We start from the raw sequence: 20,627 nt of genomic DNA on the forward strand, positions 1-20,627 counted from the left end.
AAGAAGTAGTCTTTGTCAAGGCAAACCTTGCTTCTATTCAGAAGTGGTAGACAGATGGACAAACATGGCCTAATAGGCATCTACAGACATTGCTATGTATTAACATTATATATTAATTACATAAGGAATTCTATTAATAATATATAATGATTAATTAGGTCAAACTGGTGCAACTGATGGAGCTAAAGGTGCCCCTGTTCATTGCAGGGAAGTTGGACCAGATGGCCTTACAGGGTCCCTTCCAACTCATACGATTCTATGATAATGGATATTACTGTAATATGTGTAACTGCAAGTTTTAGTTAGATTGTTCTTAGCATTCATATTATCAAAATTTAGGTGATTAACTTTGGAAAACATATTTATTTGCAATCTTTTGAACAGCTAAACAGCTGCTTGCACAGTAAGATATGCAACTTCCTGCTACACTGGGCATTTGAATTCACAAATTCCTGATTTTATTTCCTTGAATTCAGAGTACCACAACTAATCTTTAAAAAATAAAAATTAAAAAAAAAAAAAAAAAACATTCAAGCAATTAGTTGTTATGACACAGTCTTATTTTAAATTTCCACCTTATAAAACTCCATTGTAAAATGAGCAGATGAGAAACTATTTAGGTCAGTTAACTTTCCAAATACTGTTTTTTGCAGAGACAACAACAAAAAAATGCTCAATATCGTCTGAATTAATAGCGGTGTGGCTCATAACTAACAGAAAACTAAATCAGATTTAAAGCCACCCACCAAGCTGAAAATATTTAGAATTACGACTGCAACACACTATAACGAAGGATTTCACAAGCCTTACATCCTCACCGTGGACAGCTTGTACATTAAACATTTGATGATGTGAGAAAAACAGAACACACTGTCTGTGTGAAAACCTTCAGTCTAGCAGAGCAACAAAAATAAATATTTCACTGACAAACCCTCAAACCTGTAAGTGAGGCTACTTTTATTACTGATACAGTATCTGCTTTATCTCCTGGGTGGCCAAAAATGTACTAAGCAAAGGAAAATGAAGTTTTGCCAAAAGAAAGACTTTCTCATTCCTTTGTGTTGCACTACTTGGAACGCTATGCCTTCCTTGAAAATCTGGGTTATATTTCCATACCTTGTAAAACACTCTGCATACAACCTGGCACGACACACCCCAAGAGTGTCTGTCACACACCAAACTTTTTGGCATTTCAAATCATTTAGAAGGCCCTACTGACATATGACAGATTTCCACAGACAGCAGCAGCTGCGTGGCCTGGTGTTGTTGCAACTATTAACCTCCGTTACGATCTTATAGCTGAATTAAGTTGTCTGCCAGCAATTCCAGCTGGTATAATACATTACTATGTGGTGTCATGCTGCTTAGCTATGGTCAGTGTAGTGACATGCTGAGCTCCATGTGTTCATCCTCTTTTCGCAGATAAAGCTTAAATCCTGGAACTTCATGCAAAGTACTGATTTCTTTAAGTCATAGCCAATCCAAGCCTTATCAGTTCTAGTCATATATACATTTAATCAAAATAACTGTCTAAAGAAATGAAATTCATCTCTGCACGCTGTGGTACCATACACGACTAGACTGGGAAGAGGATAGTCACAGCTAAATGGCCTGCTGAAGGCAAATAAACTTGTACGTCTTTACACTGCTTGGTTTTCAGATTGTTGTAAGGGCTGGGACAGCCTGTGGAAGATTAGTGCAAATTCAGTGTAGAGTCCTACAAGCTATTTTTGGATAGCACCTAATCTTCATCCTGCAAAGCACAATTCTTTCCCAAGGGGCATTCAAATAAACATTTGCAGGATTTCAGAAATAAAAATTTGGTACAAGATGAACAAATAAGTAAAGCAGCAAAGGTTGCTACTTTGTTAATGCTCACCCTTTTAAACCAAAGGTCCTCTACCAGCTTGATTATCAACACTTAATTGGTTTCAGTCCCATGATTTCAGTCTCAAAACCAAAAAAGCAAAATGCTCAAACAAGTGTTCAGAAGCAGTTGCTCTTGCATACCCTCACTTTCTTTGCTTGACAGAAAGCCTGTCTTCAACACTCTTCATGGAAGGTTCAGTGAGACAGGCTGCAATTTATTACTGCTATCTGAACCCCACACAATCAGATGACAGTAACAAGCACAGTCTGTTTCTTCCCTGTTATCATTTAATAGATATCTACTCCACCAGAAATGAGAGAAAATTTAAAGAGAGTGTTCATACATTGTATTGCTCTGAATATCGCCTTTACTTCTAACAAACTACGTTTGAAGCAGCATATAGCTATGACAAAAAAAAAAAAAAAATTCAGAACCTGATTTTAAGAATAGCAATATACAAGCAATTCCATCATCACGGTTCATTTTGGGACATAGCGAATACTTCAGAGTGGTATCTTGACAATCAACTTGTTAGTTGAGAGATAACTGCTTCTAGTCCTTTCCAGAAGCAAAAAAAAAAAAAGTTAATGATTGGTCTGGATGCATGTTTGTTTTGGGTTTGGTTTTGTTTGTTTTACATTTCACTACAAGCACTATTATGTTAATATGTTTTCATGGAAACACGTATTTAGAAAAATAAAAAGAAAGCATTTCATGGATTTCAAAGTGTATTACATTTTCACTATCCAGTTTCCTTTCAAAAACCAGAACTATATTTTAAGATTAACAGTGATTTCAAATGCAGACAGTGAAGCGAGGACAACCTTCCTGAGCAAAGCAAATGAATGAAAAAATGAGATTTTATACAGTCCTATTGTTATTGATTGCATTCACCACATAACTCTGAAAAACAAGATAACCCTTTCATTAATATTATACTAACTCAACATTAAGCTACACCTAGTGTGTTGTGAGATTTTCCTGCAAGACTAGCTTTTTCCTCCCATGCTATGTTTAATGGCATTGACCTTTATTATTTCCAACATTGCATCAATCCATCGATGCCAGCACCCATGGCTGAATGCAGAGCCAAGGGGAAGCACCTCTGTCTCTGCTATTTCACTACCCCTGGAGACAGGACCTGACAGGCTCCCTGCTTTCACCCTTTTTCCTCCCCTCTTTAATTACAGCCATCCCCATAATGAAACCTTACAACATTACTAACTAGCCTGATCACTTCTGCATTTTTCTGCAGTCACTGTCATTCTTTGAGCTGTGCTTTAAATCATATCAAAAGTTCAGAGAACAAAAGAGATACAAGCTCTTTATATACTTTCTTGCGATCAAAACAAGCTTTAAATGGAATTTGGTTTTGTCACGCGGAGCTTTTTTGAGGAGGAAGGAGGTGATGTCTTTCAATCAACTTGCATGAGAGTCTTTCCCAAGCAGGCAAAATGTGTAAGGAATGCAGAACGGAGCCCTTGAGGTATTTGGGGGATGGTGAGGAAAACAAAATTAAAAGTGACTGAGGTGCCTCTGTTAAAACCATCTACTCTGTACGCACATGAACATTTCCTCATTAAAGATTCATAAGGACTTTATAGTTTTAATGCACATGTGGCCAGTGTTACAGTTCAATAGCCAGAACTCTCAAAAAGAAAAGGAAGAAAGATGAGAAGAGATATCTTGCTGGATTTTTTTAACCGAATCCCTTTCCAGAGGAAATTGAAACTTGCATTTTACAGACCAAAAAACAGCTACTGCAAAACTCTGCCTTTTTAAGAGAGGCCTGAACAGATGAAAAACAAATCAATGTGTCTGCTGTAATCCATATTCACAACTGCTGCCCATTTTCTGCTTCTGAATTTCTGCATTTTTTTGCCCCAATGAAGAATGAAGCCACATCCCTCAGTCACAGCCTTTTTCTACAATCTCCTACCTGTCTGTAAGGAGCATCCTGAACAGCTCCTTGCCTGCAAATGGTAGTAAGGTATGCAAGTAAAGAAGGACTCTAAGGAAGAAAAATGTATCACTCCCAGTATCAAACTGAACATCTGCACACAGGAAGCTAAGCCCTGGATTTCTGTAGGTCAGCCTAGGACAGTGATGACTTCAGCAGGATCTATCCACAACTACTGCAGTTTAAGGACATGCAGATCTTTTCCTTTATGATCAATTTTATGATGCAGGTTTTACTCTAATTCTCCTACTGTGCATTGAATTTCAAAGGCAGAGACTTCTCTTTAAAAGTAGTCATAGTGTTTGTGCCTCACAAGCTCCACTAATGCTGCCAATCTCTCATCCTGTTCCTTCATTTTCACGGGAAAAGAGAAACACTTCCACTGCCCCTCCCCTTGTCATTTCATTCTGCTAAATCAGCTGTTTGGCTTTTGGGGTTACTTTATTTTTCTGTTTTTAGAATCATTGTTCAAGTCGGAAGGGACCCTAAAAGGCCTTCTGGTCCACCTTCCCTGCCATGAACAGGGAAACCTACAGCTCCATCAGGTGCTCAGAGACCCTTCAGCCTCACCTTGGATGACTCCAGGGACAGGGCACCAACCAACTCACTGGGCAACCTGTGCTGGTGCCTCGCTACTCCTATCATAAGGAACATTTTCCTTACATCTCCTTTTAGTTTGAAACTATTTCCATTGATCCTATCACAACAGATCCTGCAAAGAGTCTGTCCCCTATAGAATCATATAATTGTTCAAGTGCTTTGCCAGAAAGCTATCAGCACTTGGTAAAAAGCACCAACTTCAAGCAGAAGACAGGCAGGCATCAGCACATCCTCAGTACTCAATCCAGTATTGAGAATGAGGGAGGATTTAGTTTCACATCAGTAGACTTCTAACATAGTTTTGCAAAGAAAAAGTTTTGCAATGGAGCAAATAACTGTGCAAGAATTGCCCTCCAGAGGGGTTGATCATTTTCGATATTTTTCTTTGGACGCTCCTAAATGCAACGCAATGGAGACAATCCACTTCTTTGCCAGATCCTCTGTTCAGTGCCTTCAAAGGCAGATCAGAAGCATATTATTTTTAAACAATGTCTGCTCAAGTGAGCACACGATGCCTGCCTGTAGTTTAAATAGACGCAGAGGAAAAAAAATGTATACACTTTTTTCAGCAGTACTCTCCCTTCTCCTCGTGTTGGTATCAGCATTCCATCACACAGTAACACACATCCAGTATTTGTATCCCATCAGCCTGTTATAACTCTCCTCCTTCCATCTTGATTAGTTAACCTCCTAACTCCATTTCTTCTGCTCAATGTTTCCATCACCTTTTTTTTCACCCTTTCCACTGGTCATCTTAAGGCTGTGATAAGGCCTCTGCCATTAACAATACTACCTTCTACAAAGACCTTCATCTCCCATTTGGTTGAACACACGTGGTTTCCTGATTGTTAATGTGCCGTACGACACGATACTGTGACAAGGTGCATGGATGAGAAAATCCATGCTGCATGCAGAATGCTCAAATGCCTGATAAAATAGTCAGCCTTCCTATACAATGATTTCCAATACCATCTAGCTTCCTGTTACAATAAATCCAATGTATATAGCAAAATATTTAGTGCTTTCAGCTTGACTTTCATATCCCAAAATTATTTGGCAATAAAATTCTCTATAACTCAATGTAATTATCTCACTGCTGGCTTCAAGACAACAGAATATTTTTGTAGTGAATGACCACATCTGTACTGCGTCAGGCTTAGTTAGAGATTAATAATGGGTGCTACCATTCTCCCTACCAATTTTCACGTTCATGATATATTACAGTTACATTTAGAGTGACAGATTAGACTATATGCTTATTATAATAAACGTCAGTCACAAAAGCACTCCAACTTAACTGGTAGCAGCAACTGGTCTTTTAGGAAGACCCGTAAAACATATGTATATTAGTATAAGCTTACTTCACTAAATATTCTTGTAATTATAGCATGTTGTATTACTACCTATTCCTTAGCACAATGCAAAATCTATTGATACACTCGTGTCCCCACCTAGCATGGGCAAAGATAATGAAGTTGACTTGGATGTTGTAAACAAGAGCAGTTCCATTATAAAACCTAGATTTCAGGGAAAAAGAAAATATCATATTTGATACTTTACAGAACAAGATATCTGATACATCACCATGAAGAAAATGTCAAGGTTCTTTATGATCAAATTGTGTAACCTTAACAAACTTGAAACCATTGCTACTTTAAATTTATTAAAAAGCAACAACATAAAAAAAACTGATAAATATATACTAAAATTATTTTTTTAGCATCCTAGACTTATTTTTTCTTAATTCATTCTTCTGAGATGAGAGGTACTAACAGAGCTAACCCTGTCACCACATAGTCTGATTTCCTTATAATAAAGCATTTGCAAAGTTTCTTATTTTCAGCAATCATATGATATTAGATATTCAAGTGAGAATTTTTTATGTACACAAATGTTCTGTATTAAATTTGTGCACCATTTCGATTTTCATTGACTAAACCACTGATATAAAAATTGCATCACATACTGTTCCAATATATACACCTAAGCAATAAATTTTCATACTCTATTCTACAATTAATGAGGTTACAATTTTTCTATCAATGCCTTTCAATCACATACACTAATGTGTTATCATACAGAGCCCTCTATGCATCTTTGAACTCATTTTCCTTTTTTTTTTTGAAATGTACACAAATGCATCAAGTTATTGTAAGAATGATTAAGAATTAGTTATATGACACACAGATAATGTACGAAGTGAACGTTGCAGAATAATTCAATGTTTTATATAAATCTTTGCACAAATGTAAGGGATACTGTTTAAAACTTCACAATTCAGCCAAATGAAAACAGATTATTACTAAACTGCAAAGGATCACATCTGAAAATCAGAAACAAATCTCCACCAGATTCCAAGTCTGAATGCTTCAAATCTGAATGTAAAGCATTGAGAGAGAAGAAGGGAGTAGATAAAAAATCACTGTTTTGCACAATCTATTTAGATCCTATCAAAATCCCTTTTCCATTTGTCCTCAGAAAGAATTCAGCTGCTTTTTAACAAATCTCTGTAAGACGTTCACCTCTGGCTTAGCCTAAACAGCCAAACAGCCACCAAAAGATCTGATGAAATTATTAGCACTAGAGATTAAACATACAGAATTAGAACAAATCTGTGCTAAGCTTTTGGAAGAGACTTTTGTACAGAGAAAGAGAAGATTTCAAAATTAAAGTTTAAACCTTCTAAACATACTATTGAGAAACCAAGTCTGCATTTTGGAAGATTTTTAAAGGACAGTATTATATTAATAATCTATAAAATATTATTTCCAGAACAAAGGAGAAGTATACATTTCTAAATTACACATCAGTGGCAACACCAATTTTAGTATGAGTATCTATTATATCCCAAGAAAATACAGTATAAAATTCTCTTAAATAGTTACAAAAATAATGTTCAAAGCATATTTTAGAAGAGGTCTATGGTACACTAAATTAGATTCTTTTCCTGGAAAAAGGAATTAACAATTCACGGTCATTATGTAACCAAGCAAACCAGGAATGGGTACCCAAATTTATGACTGTTTGGAGTATTAAAAAAGAAACAAACCCACTTTCCAGCAGTTGTACATATATAAAACTATTAAGCATATTTATTTTAAGCAAAATGCACGCAGATCAAATGATGGCAGATGTACCTGTGGCTGATTGAAACTGTGTTATCTCAAGGCTGAACTCATCACCAGCATCACTTTAGACATAGATTTTTGTTCAGGTTAAAATAAACGATACTTCTTTAGAATTACTGATTAGCTTTAAAAACATCTTCTAACAAGGGTTACCTGTTTGTTCAACAATAGACAAAATAAATAAATAGGAAAGACAAATCATTGAAGGGTGGTATATTACTTGTAAAAGTTTCAAGTTTATCCAAACTGCTGCCTTCCTCTGCAAGGAGCAGTAAGCTCTAAGCACTTCCATTGCCTCTGTCTCTGAAAGGAGGGAGCAAAGAGCTGGGCACAGAATAATGATCTGTGGCAGCACAACACTTTGTGTTTCAATCAACCCCTTCTTCAAGTGTTTCTTTTTTTCTTTGAGCTTGCTAGGAAAGAAGAGAATAAGCAGTAAAACAGAACACCTTTAATTTAATTCTACAAAGTCAGGTAGGATGAAAAGAAATGGGAATTCCTAGGCTAATATAATTTTAAAAAGTAAATTTTAGAAGCCCCTTGTTCTCAGCATTAATATATACAAAGATACTATTAGGAAAAATCAGATGAATAAGCCAGAAAACAAAGCTGACATATCCACAAATGTAACACAGAAAACTCCAGGAATAGCTGGCATGCAAAAGGAGAAATGCCAGTTAAGAACAAAAAAATGGCTTTGGCTTTTAGCATTCTGGGCTGTAGCTGGCTTGCTGGGTAATTGGCTGATTGACTGTTCAGCTCACTTTCTGGGTGAGTGCTGGAGCAGGCTGCCTGACTTCCTTCAGGCTCACAGCTGGCAAATTGGCACTGATATTTTACATATATGCACATGCATTCTTTATTATTTTCTTTGAATCCACACTCATTCTGTCTCGTCTAGGAGCTGGGAACTTCAATGGGAAATGAACGGTAATCACATCTAGAATAAATATTGCCAAACTGGCAGTATTATTGTCTTCTATGAGCTCATATTTAGCTAACCTGAATTCATCCTAGCAAGTGATGCAAACAGTGCACTCATGTGTAGCTGTGCAGTAGAAATACATGATGATTTGTTCTATTCTTAATATCAGAACATTGGCTCATGAGCAATGAAGCTATAGGTTATATTATCAAGATGATTATGCATCTAAAAGAATTGTTCACAAAGTCAAGATCAATACAAGTTGGCCAGGTATACTGCCATCTCTGTAATGAAACAAGAAATTTAAAGTTTTAGTTCAGCCTGCAAATAGATTGCTCCTTTTACATTGGCCCATTACTACAGCTTGAAAGTAAGATCTGTAGGCTGGTATAAAAAGTTCTTTCACTCATTCTTCAAGGCTAAGGATGCAATACCTTGCATGATCCTGTCTGCCTTCTGCTGGCTCACCACACCTCATTAGAGTTTGTTTTTCATATATCCCATATATAATCTTTTACATGTTCTTGAACTACACAGTGACTTAGTGACATAGGTCATCAGAAAAGCTCTGGTTTCAGAAAGTTTTCTTCATGGAAGTCTGACTACAGAACACCAAATGCTGTTTACCCTTCACAGGTATCTTGGAAGATTTAAGTTTCCTACAAATCCAATTGAAGAAAACATTATCCACATCTACTCGTATAAGAGACTAATTTAGCAAAAAAAAAAAAAAAAGGGATACAAATGGGACTTCATAATGTACCACCAGTAATTTCACTACAGTTTTACAACCTCTGAAACATGCAAGCATTAAAATAAATAATCTCACAGTTAATTCTCTACAGTTTATCAGAAACCCTAAAGATTTATTCTGTGAAAGCTCAGTCATCACACCAAATGTTTGAAGAAAGATATTTGGTGGGTTTGCTCAGCAAAAGAAAGCGTGGCAGACCATGTGCTCGCAAGTTCCACAAGCTGAAGTAACAACAGCGCTGACAACGACACGCTTGTAGGGGCTTTTGCATATGTTGGCATGAGCCCAGAGTCCTGAAGAGTTCATGCTCTGATTGCTGGCATGTGCTTAGCTTCACAAGCTCAGTAGACTTATGTGGTAAATTACAGCATTATGTTCTGTGTAGACCTCATCCAGAGAGATGGCTTCACTTCTCAGCTTGAAGCTACCTTTCTTTCTAGAATGCTTGCTAACAAATGGCTGCTCAGCCTCATGCCAGCTTCACGTCTGGGAGAAACATGGGCAGTTCCTATGAAATAGGGGAGCATTAGAAAACTGCATCTCCATAGCATAGCATGAGGTAAAGACAAGGGCTACCAAGAGGCTCTAGGCAGGCTGAAGATATAAAACTTGGCTTAGTTCATTCACGTAAGAATGAGAGCTCCATTGTTTTACTGAGGAATTTTCACACTACAACGTTTTAGTGGATGTATGTAAAATGAGCCAAAACTAAGAGATAATATAGGACTATATGCAGGATATATATATATATATATATATATATATATAATATATATATATATGTATATAGGATAATATGCACACTTACAGATCTGTTTAAATAATTATTGAGATATTTAATGCAAGAATAAAGTACCTGTCTCAATATATGAATAAGTAGTCAGAATGATGTGAGGACAAAAACACAGTAACCAATGACAGTTTTTTTTTAAATGATCTCACAGGAATCACAAGCCTAAGAAATGAATATTACACTTAAAAAAAAAAAAAAATCAGAGAAGCACTGGGAATTATCACAGAGCAGAGACTTGAAATTAAGAAGTAGAAATTTAGAACATACATCCGTTAGCACAGTAACCCAAAACAGAGGTTGAAAGACCAGAAATTTCATTATGTCAATAATGAAAAAAGTAAAAAAAGAAAGCTTGTGTAAAGACCATTTCCACATGTGCTGTTGCTAACCCCTTCCAAACAGGCAGGTGCCTTCTGACATTTTACATGCATCCTCCACTCTTCTGATAATATTTATGACTCCAACATAGTTCTTTTACTTAAGCTAAATGGTTTTCCTTTTATTATCACTACTTAACATAAATTAGGACAAGGTGAGTGGAAAAAATAGGAAATGGATGAATGAAAGAGAAACTGTGTCAAAGCTATTAGCTTAGGTGAATTTTCTCCTCTGACAGTAAGAGAATACACGAGCAGGCAGGTGTATGAAACCAGGGAGCAGCTGCTGAGGAGTAACAGAGCCAGCAGGAAAAAGGTAAATAAATGAGATGTCTATTTCTGCTTTGGAAGAAAAAACATTTCATTTGATTTACATAAACTGCTAAGTGTTCATTACAAACCTCTACCTACACACCTGAACACATGGAAATCAGGAGACAAAGGTTTGTATTTTACCCTCTATCTCTACGCAGATGACAGCTCCAATAAATAAAAAAATAAATAAGTTTCATTTACCAAATTTACAATTTTAGAGATAGCAGAAAAAAAAAACTTCCCCCATTCAGGAAACTTCAGCATTCAGGGAGAACAGAACAATAAGGAGGAAAGCAGAAATCAATTCAATGTTATCAGTAGGGAGCTTTCAAGTTTCCAAGGGCTTAAATGACAATTTGGTCAGTACTATTACACAAGACCAGAGAAAGCAGCTGTATACAGATCTCCTAAGCCTGAATATCCCAATAAATTCCCAGAGAGTATTTTCTGCATGTGGGTACTCAAGAACAGTTCTTCCTTTTATTCAGCTATATGTGAGCTTTACAGCATAAGTATAACTTTCAGATGTTAAACCAAGCTGAATTTTTTCTTGTTCAAGTATTCAATGAATGGGAGACAAATCCACTTGCTAGATTATCAAAAAATAATATATTGTGATTGGATACAAAATAAATCAGATAATGTCACTTTTAGATATATTTTAGGCTTTGTGCCCATAAATATAAACACTTCATAGTTACTCTCATGATGTCACTGAGATTATCCTAGTTTCGGTTTGCTTTGCCAAAGAAAGTAAATATTACAGCATTGTTTATTACTGGTGAACACCACAATGAGAAAGGAATTTGTTTAAATTAAAGGATAACAGTCCTATAAAATAACATGGGTAAAAGTAGGCCATTAAGATACATATTAAAAATGTAAAAGTAATGCAAAAGAAAAGTGCAGCTAATACAGGGGGAAAAAAAAGATTTGGAGCAGCCCTTAAATTATTTGCTCAAAACACTGTTTGAAGCTGCTACAGAAGGAATTCTGTGCCTGGCTGGGGTTTGCTGAAGTTAGAAAACACAATTTGTGACATGAATCTTTGCATCTTTACTGCAGAAGCCTCTTGGCATTGCAGTGTTCGGCAGCAATGTGTTACTTTTTACTTGATGCAGGACATGGCTTTTGGAGGTTCCTCTCCAACTCCTCCTTTTTTATTAAAATGCCAAAAAAGGCCAAGAGAGGGAGTGTTGCACATTACGTGCTGGCAACCTGAACTGGTGAGGCACTGAAAAAATGTTGGTGCCCATGCTGGCACACTTTTGGTCAAAAGGAACTGTCAGGTTTGGACTGATAAGGATTTATGTGTTCCAATGGCAAAGAAACATAAAAAGATAATGAAAAAAAAACCACATGACATGATGACTTCATCTTCCCTGACACATTATAATTTTAAGAGACATTACTTCAAACTGACATTTCAGAGTTCTTAATGGAGTGCTGGAAAGCAATTAACGGCACGGTTAGTTTATGGCATACATTATGACAGAGAGCATTGAACAAATTTTCTTCTAATCCTTGGAAACAGCCTGGCTGCAATTTCTGTTCTCACATTCCTAAATATTTTTGTGAGCTCACATAACTCTGTACAGTAGGAAAGCGTAATACAGTACTCAAACTTCACTCAGCTGGGAGAATTGTCCCTCGTGAGGCACCAGCACTTCTCAGAAATACGTACAAGCAATTAATGGTACAAAGGGGGAAAAGCTATCAAATGCTCAACTTAGCTGCTGACACAGTACAGAAAACACTGCTTTGTTCTGAACACAGTGTGCTTTAAATTCTCATTTCAGCTGAAATGCATGTCTAAGGTCTTTTAAAAAGTATTAACTTGCTTTGCATTGACAACAACATGAATATTGAACATAAAGAAATAGAATACTCACTGAAAATAACCAATGCACCATGTGTTTGGGGAGCGTACATCAGTGGTAAAAGTTTCTTTCATCGGCCAGTAATTACAGCATTGTAGCACAAGCATTACGGCTATGGTTGAGGGGGCATGCTTTTTAATTTTTTTTTTTCCCATACCTGCAACTAAAATCATTTTTCCTGATGTAGCATCTTCCAGATTTTTTCATAGAAATGAATTGTTATGAAGAGTTTCAAGCTGCCCCTCTGGCAGTTTTCTGGGTTATAAAAGCATGATAAAAACATTTTATTTATGCTTCGACAAGTTTCTTGCATTATGCTAACTCAAGTGGCTTATTTTTAACTAAAATTGCTTATTTCTATGAGATGAAGCTCAGTATCATTGTGTAGAATAATTTCAGTTTATTCATTCAGTACCCAGGACAATACAAATCCACATTTTTATTCCAGCACAATGTTCCTTTCAACAAAACACTTCCTAAAGTAGACCATGGAGGAATTTTGTAATTCCTTTTTTTCCACTGAATATGTGCATAGCTCAGACTACACAAACATCCTCTATAGCTCTCCCAGTCACTTTCCATTTCAAGAACGAGGTAATTTGTGTTAACCCAAGACAGCTTATCATGTGCTAAGTCTGCATGCAATTTTCTCGTGAGAACAACCATTTTGTACCTACTTGACATACGCAGCACTATGCTACAGCCAACTAATCAATTGTTCCTATATTAAGAAGTGGGGAGAAAAACTGCCCACAGTTGTAACATTGCATCAGCTTTACTAACTATTTTAGACAACTTATTTCTGTTTTGTTTTTGGGTTGGTTGGTTTGTTTTGGTTTAAAACTCAATTGGCATAAATGCAGTTCATTCTTTAATTTTTTTTTATTTATTTATTTTAAATTTTACCATCTCAAACATTCTTGGTCAAGTACAGAGCTAGAGAATGAGCTACGCTTTCTGCAGGCATTCCAAAAAATTTTGATGGCTATGATCTCCAAAGGCCAATGGCTGCCCTTGGCAGATTTATACACTACTGTAACATGAGCGAGCAACAGCAGGTCTTCATCAGTGACCTCACAAGTCTGCACAGTTAAGCTTTTGGAGGAGAATATGTTTTATACATTATTCTTTTTCATTGACTAAGCAAGTGAGAAACATCTACCATTTGATAGCAAGTCAGAGAGAGAGAGAGAGCAAAAAAAGCAAGTGATTCAGTAGAGGCCAAGAGCTCTCAGGGGGAAGGATAGAGTCCAGCACTTTTTCCTGATACAAGGGGAGATGTTCCTGTTCAGGGCCTGAGGTCTCTCACATTTTATGTCCAGGTGTGACTAAATGAGGCAACCACCTTTGGTCACGTGAACAGTAAAAATGCTAGTGAGCACATCGCATGTAAAAACAAGACATATTGCAATACTTTTTGAAATCTGAAAGTATTATTCCATCCACATAAGCAACAGCTTACAGCTGAGGAATCACAACCACAAAATACTGAACAGAGGACTGCTAGCAACTTAGCTTACAGCTCACTTGGTAAGATCAACTCAGTCATTCCCAGCTAGCACCAGTCCTTACCAGCTTGGCTTCCAGCACGCTGCAACATGACTGCATACAAACTGCCCTTAAACTGCACTTCTGGTTTTCCTCCAACATGCATGCCATTTCTTTACAGACAAGGTACACAGCTTGTTTCAGTCCTTCGTCATATAGTTCAGCTTTATCACTGCAAAAAGGTTCTGCTATGTGGAAACAAAACAGTACATACTTAAAATGAAATACTGACACATTTGACAAAGATGTTCCTTAAATTGCTGCATCCCTACAAAATGTTTTTATACTGGCATGTGGCATTTCCAACAGAAGTGTGTTGTTATGGAAAAAGAAATGCAAAATGTTACAAGCATAGCAATGAAACCTGAGAAACCATGGATGTCTTAAATACCATTACAATAGCACATATATACCAGCAGCCGGCAGCTCTGTGCCCAGGCTGAAACTATAGTTCACTGCCAGGACTGGAAGAATGCAATCCCAGCAGCCCATTTAGCATGGTATAAATTCCTAGCAGCCAATGAGTGGTGACAAGCCCCACATCTCACTCTGAAGCCCAGAATTAAGAGTACAGACATAGCCTGGTAGACTATACTGTTTCTATCAGAGGGAAAATTTCTCTGAGATCCAGAGAAATGAACACTGAAGACAAAACAACAACAGGCTTAAGGTAGAAAAAAAGATGGGAATCACACTTGATTCGGGACACCTTGAACTAGAGCTATGGCACTGACTTTGCTAACCAGTTTTTCCAGACTTAATTGCTACTGTTTTTCAATGGCACTGTAATATCCAAAAGGAAGCATCAACTCTCTTCAGAATTGCTGCTTGTTTTCAGTGCTGTGCTGTAGAGACTCTTTACAGGTATGCATACAGAGAAGAGCAGTCTCATCCTCAGCAATATGAAGCATATGATGTTTAGTAGCATATGATGTATATTGTGACTTTGTGCTGGAAAATAATAATTAACTAGAGGAAAAGTCCATTATCTTTCTGTCAGATTGCATTACAAGTTCCCTGACAGGCACTTTATGCTTGTAAGGCTTACAGTACCTGTACCTATTAGAAAGAGGGAGATATAATTTTTTAATTTCTAACTCTTCTGTTTCTGACAGTCATGCTAACAATAACAAGTTTCATAATTCCTGATGTGATGCTAAATCTTTCACTGATACTGCACACTAAGACATAATGTCTGAAGTTTGGAGAACTCAGAAGTGGTGGTGGGTTTCTCTGTTGTCCCTTCCTCCTCTCCAATGCAATAGCTTAGCTTTTGCTTTCTTTTATTTTTAAACAAATAAAAGGTAATAAATGTTGAATGAGAATTTTCCTTTATCACTCTGCTCAGCTAACAACACCGTAGTCATCCCTCAATCATACAGTGAAACTAAAAGGTTAACTCAAGTTCAATGAGCACCGAGAGGAAAATGAGCTACAGGAGCCATTCTCAGCCCAGTTTAGAGAGATTACACAAAATACAGCAGGAGAAACACATCATTCCAAATAACTGTTCCTGACCCTCCTCATCTGCCGGGATACACTCAACCACTTCATCTAGTATTTTAGCATAATGAGATTGTTGCAAACAATTACAATAAGCCAACACAATAAGAAATTTAAAATTAAAAATTGCTTGTTTCCCCCAACACATTGCTAGACAAGAAGAAATAACTGCTGGAACATTTATATTTTTATTCTTTTAGAATACCAAAGGTGAGTTTAAACAAAAAGCTTTTTTTTTATGCTTGTCACCTGGAACAAGAAAATTCACCAAATCCACGCGGGATGTGAAAAACAAAAAATGTCAAGACTTCAGCTGCTTGAAAAAAATCTGTACTGATTCCCCTTCTTATTTCTCCAAATAAATAAATAAAAGTGAATAGTTTCAATCATGCTGTGACTACTTGCACAACAGAGAGCTCTAAGAAATGCGTATTAGAATACCCTCTCCCTGAGTAACATCACAGCATTTCTCAAAACGTGGCTGAGCTGTATTTAAGATTAATTTATGTGGTTATCTGAGGTCTCCGAGATTAATTAGTTCACTCTGTGTAACATGTTTGCATGAAGCCACAACCAAGCCTCTTAGCTGCAAGCTCTTCAGAAAAAAACTTTTGCAATTGAATCCTGGATGTCATTGCAAAATATTAACTTGTAACAACTAGTCTTTACCTGTTTTTAAAAGATTAATAAAAAAAAAACCACAAATAATTCAAAATTTAATTTGTCAATTTAGTTGAAACCTAAATTGTTACAGCATTTCTTTAAGCATTCTTCCAATCCTTTACAGAGTCAAAGATGCACATCCCTGTTTCTGCATGTATACATGCACATTTTACATGTATAGGCAAGAAAAAAAAAAAAGTGGCCAGTAACTTAGAGAATGTAAATTTTACGTCACAAGAAGCACTTCAGAATATTGAAATGTAAAACCTTTATACTTTGACCTTTCATCACTTGAGCTTTACTGAAGAATAACCAAATACCATGTTTTTGCAACAGCTGTTTAACAATGTGGGTTTTTTTCCTACGATCTAATTCATTGTGCTTGCCTTTCCTGCTCTTTCATTCCTTCATGTTAACATGCTATTACTTCAGTTGTGAAGCACAATACAGAATTGCAGAAAGTAACTGTACTGCAATCTATCAAAATCTATCAAAAAGGTTTTATTTAGTCTTATCTAGTAGTAAATGAGGACAACACTTGGCTGCTTAGTTGGTTGCCTTATAATACCACAACACTTAATAAAGGCACAATCAGTGTGAGAACTGGTCTATACACTTAAAAAAAATTAAAAAAATAAATCTTAACAATATTTTAGTGGAATTTTAGTTTGTCTAGAAACATGTCCAGGAATATCAGAAAAACGTAACAGCGACAGTTTTACTGAAACTTGAAGTCTTACTGCCTGGCATGCTTTTGTTCTGGGTCAACTGTGAAAAATATGTGTAATCTTGCGTAGTGATCTTCCATCGTGATTTCCCAAGGAAACGCCGCTTATGCAATCATGTTCTGTTTGTGTATGGTTCTTTATTTTTGTTTGTTGATTCTCTCCAAATAACTTCTGAACCTGATAAAGACTTTCAGCCACATGGGACAATGTAACAGCAGTCCCAGAGGTAATTATGCTTTTGTAAACTTCATAAAAACATACATTCCGTTATGAAACAGAGAGAGAGAGACCTCATACACCCATTTAAAAAAAAAAAAATCACAAGTACAAGATCAACTCTAGTGAGCACCAGGAAACACACAGGGGACTAGAAGCCACAACAGATTGCCTCCTGCTAGAGGTAACATGGGGGTCAGCACAAAACAAGCTATCCATGCAAAGTTGAGGAGAATAAGAACAAGAATAGTGTGGTTAACAGCTTGCTGCACATTCTTTTGTGCCAGCTGACATCAGGATGAGGGGAAAACATTTAATTTCATAATGTAGACCTCAACTTTGGGTCCAGCATAGCTGGAGCATCTGGCCCAATAGTCTCAATTGTAGTCCTCTTCATGATTCTGGGAACAACAACATTTTCCAGAAAAGTTATTTAGAGGCCAGGTATTATCAAGCATAAAGAAATTTGCCACTACTGTTATTCATAACATTCATTTGCTCTACACTGTTGGAGCAGGATCCATGCGATACACTGCCATGATACAGTACATCCTAATAATGTGGTAATCTGCACTAAGCCTGCAATTCCTTGGGTGATAACAATGGCTATTCCCATAGGCAATGAGTTAAAAATAAAAATTAGAAGAAATAACCAGATTATAATGGAAATTTTCTATTTTATGTCTTGTTTCAGTTTATGAAATATTTTTTTAAGCACTAAACTATATACAAGCTGTATAGACACTCAGTTATTCAGGTCCTCCAAAATCATGCTTACTTAAATGAAAGCCTCTGAGAGTCTATGAGACTTACCTAAAAGGAGCACCTGTTTCATGGCTTGGAAAACTTGCTTTCCCATTCTTTTATGGTACTCAAAGCATATGAAAAACTTACTTGACTGTGATAACTGATGCTGTCCTGCTCAGATCAGTGCATCTCACAAGAATTTAAGACACTGAATACCAAAGAAGGCACTGAAACTGAAACCATTACAAGTTGGCAAGTCTTTGCCCAAAGCTTCAAATCCAAACTGAACTCAGCTCCGTGAATATGAAGCCATCTCCACAGGGTGTACCACAGAAATGGCTTCAAGGTGTTAACAGTTCGCTTACCACATTTGCTTCAAAAAAGTTTATTTTTCTACCCATACTTCTGATTTTCATCCAAAACAAAGGGAGTAGTCAAAGTCTGTATAACTGAGTACAGTACAAAACCTAAGTTTACAGAAAGTTTCTATTCCCACATGGTATTTAAGTAATAGTATTCACCCCTTTTTAGTTAGAGTACAAAGTAAACCCAGAGGCACAGAGGTGCATCATGATCCAGATGCTAAAACACATTTGTAAAGGTTGACTCACAAATGAGCACAAGGGTTTCAGAAAACTCGATCTGAGTGCTGAGAGAGTGTGCCACCTCTACAGAGCACTCTTGTGAGTCACTGGTCACGCTCACAGAATACAGAAAGAGCACCCTTTGTGAAATAGGGTTTTTCAAAGCATTTTTATAAGCTTTCCTGTAAAAAAGCTAATATTTCATAAATGTACTCTGATAATTTTTACTTATATAACCTTTAATATAGAAGCTATTAAATGTTTTATTTTTAATAATAATGTATTTACTAATACTTTATTAATATCTTTCTACTACCACAAGGGAAATAACTGTATCCTCAAATCTGTGGGTTTTTTTTTTCCTAGCTGGTTGTATCACCATAAAAGCTAGTATCAGATTTTCTTTTACAGCAGTAATACAAACGAATACAATTTGAACTAGAAAACTTATATTGACGCTATGTTTAAAAAAAAAAAAAAAGTATTTTGAGAAGCCTGGAAAAACAAATAAGACAAGATCCAACTACAATAATAATAACAACTAAAATAAATAATGTGCTTCATGCACATTATGAGACAATCTACCACGGTCTTTAGATAAATAGCTACTGTCTTACTCTTAGAACAGTCAGTTCATGTGTAAACAACTAATGCTTCTCAGTAATTTCAAACTAGAATTCTTCATTTTATGCAACTGCTCAGCAAGGCTTCTCACTTGGGCAACGCACTGCTGGGAAATCACCAGGGCTTGGGAGGACTAACACTTCTGTAATCCAAATCTTGTTGCGATATGTCTTGGAAAGTGAAATTTATTATTAAACTCTAAAGTTTTCAAGTTTGACGTTAAATTACTTCATCGTCCACATGAACTAATGCTTTTCTAGTTCACAGTAACCACAAAAAGAATGACTGACATGCATGATTCTTGTATCTATGGCATTCACTTCCCTAACCTTCTGTTCCCAGTAAGACCACAAGGAATGCAAACCTAAATTGAATGAATACCACTTAACTCCAGCACATCCACATTTCTAATCACATGATCTTGTGAATTGAACATCACCTCAACTGGATTTTCCTGCTAATGCATTTCATAGGATTCTTTATCTCACCTTTAAGGCAAGTAATAAAAATTCTTTTGGTCCACTTCGATGACCCATGAACAATGCCAGCAGTTGCTGCCACGGTCCTCCATCTTAAGCACCTCAAATACCACTCTGTATACAAGAATACAGCGGGGAAACCTTTGTCTAAGGGTTAGGGGCTCTCATCCAGAGGTAGTTCATTCACACCCACTGTTTCCACCTCTTAGAAGACAACCCAAGCCATTTCTAACTCTCCAAATTAAACCGGGCTACTGTAGGTATTTATGAGAAGTGCATATAGACAGACAACGTGCAACAGAGCATCTGAATCTGATGAGAATGTCACACCTAGCCTTCAAGGACAACTTATGGATTTTGCATTAGCATCACGGCCAAATAGCAGTCAGCATATAGAGAGACGAGATTCATTTCATCTGCAGTGTTGTATAAAAAAAGTCAATACCATAAAATTAGGGTTTAGATGGTGATGATACACACCCAAGGCATTTTGTTACTGTTCTCAGTAATGTCTGCAGTGTCTCTTCAGGTTGAAAGTATTTCCCTAACAGATGATTAATACACATTTTAAGAGTACATGCTCAGTACTATTGCTAAGATACAGCATATTCAAGTTTTTATTCATTATGAATCCATACACATCCTTGTTTGCAGTTCCCATGTCAAAAGATGCGTAAAAATGCAAATTAAAATTAAAAATTGAACAAATGAAGCATTTGTAACATCTGTAACTGTATAATTTTTATTTATTTATTTATTTTAAATTGAGACTGTTCAGACAGCTGTAGATCATTTAAATGTGGGGTGTTGTTTTGGGGTTATTTGCATATGGAAACATATGTCAGAATACTTTCACAAATTCACAAACTACTTCATATCAACAGCTCTATATAGCAAAGATATTCTCAGGAAGGAACAAAAATAATTTAATCC

General features: G+C 36.4%; 1 protein-coding gene across 1 annotated transcript in view; it reads right to left on the bottom strand.

Annotated features, from left to right (window-relative positions):
* The window catches only part of LOC116231794 (adhesion G protein-coupled receptor A3-like), a 254,504-nt gene that overhangs the window by 189,003 nt on the left and 44,874 nt on the right, over positions 1-20,627 (bottom strand). The window lies entirely within an intron of this gene.

This window comes from Phasianus colchicus, chromosome 8, assembly GCF_987193195.1.
Source record: "Phasianus colchicus chromosome 8, bPhaCol1.hap1.1, whole genome shotgun sequence".
NCBI lineage: Eukaryota > Metazoa > Chordata > Aves > Galliformes > Phasianidae > Phasianus > Phasianus colchicus.